Below are 3,982 nucleotides of genomic sequence, written 5' to 3'. Positions count from 1 at the left end.
AATGAGGAAATTTCTATTGTCAATAACAGAAAGGGAGTGGACAAAGATGTAGAGGAGTAGAGCTTCAAATGTGATTGACGTTATCAGTTTAAAAAAGATTGCTATGGGGCTGGCAGCATGGTGGTTTAGGGCGCTGGACTCCCACATGGCTGGCAGGGTTTCCTTTCTCACTATCTCTCTCTCTCTCTCTGTCACTCTGTCCCTCTCTAGTCAAATTAAAGTAAGTAAATAAATAAAGGTAAAGAAAATAATTCTTAAGAAAAAAGATTGCTGTAACTTTAAGAAGTTTTATGTAAAAAGTGTGGGGCAGCTACAAAAGGTATAAATACATAGAATGGGACTACTGGGGGGGGAAAGGGGATGAAAGGGACAGAAACATTTCTATTACACAACAAAGAGAATTTTCCCTTAGTTAATGTCAGACACCAAACCACAGATTCAGGAATCTCAAAGAACACCAACCAGGACAAATGTCCCCAGAATACACCTAGACATATCATTTTCAAACTACAGAAAACCAAAGATAAAGAAAAAACAAAACATTCAGGGTGTTAGCAAGTGGTGCGGTGGTTAAGGCACTGGCCAACTGTGGTTAAAGTCCCAGACTTAGCGGCTTCCTTTCTCACTTTCCCTCTCTCTCTGTCTCTCCCTCTGGGGAGTACACATGTCTTATATAAAAATTTTAAAATTATAATAATAAATTTTAAAATTGTAAAAAAAAGAAAGAAAGAAAGAGAATCCTGAAAGAATTTCCTATAGAGGAGCAAAGGTAAAAATGACATCTGACCTCTCAGAAACCATGCAAACAGAGTGGAGTGAAATATTTAAAATGCTGACAGAAAAGAAATGCACCAACCCAAAATTCTTTCTTTTGGGGGCATGAGGAGCTATCCCCTTTTATTAATGATGGCAGTTTCTCTAAAGGGAGTGAAGTGCCCCACCCTGTGCATCCTCCTTTCAAGTACCTTTTCATCATCAGAAGAGCCCCTGCATTTGCCTGCCGGTGCCTTGTGGATTGTAGAGGGCACCGAACTTGTTCACAAACTGGTTCATGGTGTTGCAGGGTTTGGTGATGGTGCTGAGGTAGGCCATAAGCCCCACGTCATTGCATGGATCATAAAAGTCTGTCTCAATTTTGTCTGTGCTGAGCGCCAAGAGAGGTAGTGACACAGAGCATAGGCCTCCCGCAGGATCTTCCGGTTAAGGATCTCTCCAGCTTCAGAGGTCTTGACGTACTCCAAGATGAGCTTGACATGGCCGTGCAGCATCTATTATTATTATTATTATTATTTAGAGAGATTTTTGCTATAAGGCATGTGTTACTTGCTGGAGAGACAGAGAGAGACAGAGAGACAGAAAATGAGAATCACACAACCCCCTTCTCCGGGGGGGATGGCCACTCCACACTCTCCACAATCCCTTCTCCTTCATTCTCCTCTCAGGATCTTGGGCACACACACACACACACACACACACACACATGCTCTGTGTGAATTTTAAGTCACCTGGTCTGGGCCTCGAACTGTAGTCGACTACTGTGGGAGTCCAGAGATGTAACTGTTATGCCATCTGCTGGTCCCTGTGCAGCATCTTAATGGCACTGTGCTGCACTGTCAAGCGTTCAGCCACCGTGGAGATCTCCCCACTGCCTGTGCAGTTATTTGTGCCACGTGGTCTACACCAATATCTTCAACTTCCTCTGTGGCCAGAGTGCAGGTCAGCTCAGCAAATAGCATTGTGGCCTCTTCGTTGATTATATCAATGGGAGACTCAAAAACGCTGACAGGAAGAACTGTGTGCTTGGTCATGGGGTTCAACTTAAGAAAGATTATCTCACACACCTGCTGATAGGCATGGATGTCAGAGGGATTAGGTGGCCCCCCTGTAGTATACCAACCCAGAAACTCCAGCTCCCTGAATATCTTTTTCAATACACATCCCTGGTGTAATATTCCTTGTTGATGATAATCTTGTCTTCCATGGTGTGGGACAGCAGCTCAAAGGAGTTCATCTCTATTTTTTTTAAAGAGAGATTTTGCCTGTATGCTTGCCAGAGAGACAAAGAGAGTGACAAAGAGACAAAAAGTGAGAAATTACACCCCCCCCCAGGGAGGGATGGCCACGCTGTCCCTCTCCTCACAAACATATACCTGGCATGAGTTTTAAGTTGCCAGGTCTGGGACTCTAATCAGGAGTCCAGTGATGTAACCATTATGCCATCTGCTGGTCCCAATCACTTCAATATTTGGGTCTTCCTGTTTCTCATTCAGAGCCCCGATCACCTGTATAGGCCGTCCCTCCTGAGAGGGCATACTGATCCAGTGTTCTGAGCTATTGAGAATGACAAGGGGATTAAGAGCAACTAAAACACTCCCAGTTGAGGTAGACATTAACTCAACTATGTTCATTATTATCTTGAATGCCAGTAGCTTAAATGTACGAATTCAAAGAGAGATTGTCAGAGTGGATAAAAAAGACGAAAACATGTTGTCTTAAAATAAACCCACTTTGAGACCAGCAGTTAGCGTAATGGTTATGTCGCTGGACTCCCACGTAGTTGACCGCAGTTCAGGTCCCAGACCCGGTGGCTTAAACTCACGCAGGGTGTGTGTGCGTGCCCAAGATCCTGAGAGGAGAATGGAAAAGAAGGGATTGCGGCGTGGCTATCCCCCCTGGGAGGTGATTTCTTGCTTTCTGTCTCTCTGTCTCTCTCTGTCTTCCTGGTGAGAACACGCGCCCTATAGCAAAAACCTCTCCAAATAAATAGATAAATAAACCCACTGTAGGGGCCAGCAGGTGGTATGGTCGTTTAAGGCGCTGGACTCCCACATAGTCAACTGTGGTTTGAGCTGCATACCGGGTGGCTTGAAACTCATGCCAGATGTGTGTGCCTGCATGCCCAAAATCCCGAGAGGAGAATGAAGAAGAGATTGCAGCATGGCCATCCTCCCAAGGGATAATTTCTCACTTTCTGCCTCTCTGTTTCTTCAGCAAGCACACACATCCTATAGCAAAAATCTCCAAAAAATTAATTAATTAAAATAAATAAACCCACTTTAAATATAAAGACACATGTAGATTAGAAGCAAATGAATGGATGTATTAAGTTTGATTAGTTCTTCCATTTCTCAGCGCATTCATTGCTAGACTATGTTTAGTCCCTAGGAATCCTAGAGAAAAAAGTAAGTAGATGGAGAAAGATCTACCATGTTAACAGTAGTCAAAAGGAAAACAAGAGTAGTGATGTTAACTTCAGACAGAGCAGACTTCAGACACATCCGAAAGTTATCAAGGACAAAGAGGAATGTTACACAATGATAACGGGGTCAATTTTCCAAGAAGACATAATAGTCCTTCATGTACATCCACCTAACAACAGAACATCAAAATATATGAGGCAATAAGTGATAGAACTGCAAGGTGAAATAGATGAGTCCATTATTACAGTGGGAGATTTTAACATCACTCTATCAGAAACAGACAGTTCCAGCAGGCAGACAATCAGTAAAATTGTTGGTAAGAATGTAAAATGATACAGCCATTATGGAAAAAGAGTATGGAGGTTGCTAAAAAGAAATTAAAATTGAAGTACTCACTTGTAGGCATGTATTCAAAAGAATTCAGAGTAGTGTCTAGAAAAGATTTCTGCACGCCCATGTTCATTGCAGCATTCTTCACAATCGCTAAAATGGAGAGGCAAACAGATGTCCGTCAATACATAAATGGATAATGGGAACAGGGTCCGTACATAGGATGGGATATCTTAAAAAAAAGGGGTCATGTCACTCAGCCATGGACGGATTGTGAGAATGTTATGTTAATCAAAATTAGCCAGTCATAAAAGGACATATACTGTATGATTCCACTAATATGAAGTATCGGAAGTGTTCAAAAACAGAAACAGAATGGTTTCCAAGAGCGGGGGTGGGGGGTGGGGGGAGATGAATGAGTGTTCAGTGGGAATGTAAATTGGTCCAGCCAC

The 3,982-nt window shown here is 42.8% G+C and overlaps 1 pseudogene; it reads right to left on the bottom strand.

The window, feature by feature from the left end:
* Nucleotides 1-975: 975 nt before the first annotated feature.
* Nucleotides 976-3,982, bottom strand: part of LOC102472930 (COP9 signalosome complex subunit 6-like) — a 6,040-nt pseudogene continuing 3,033 nt past the window's right edge.

Source organism: Tupaia chinensis, unplaced genomic scaffold (assembly GCF_000334495.1).
Source record: "Tupaia chinensis unplaced genomic scaffold, TupChi_1.0 Scaffold000706_1, whole genome shotgun sequence".
In the NCBI taxonomy this organism is placed as follows: Eukaryota; Metazoa; Chordata; class Mammalia; order Scandentia; family Tupaiidae; genus Tupaia; species Tupaia belangeri.
Note: the sequence above shows the minus strand (reverse complement) of the source record. Positions and strands in the feature narration are given on the sequence as shown.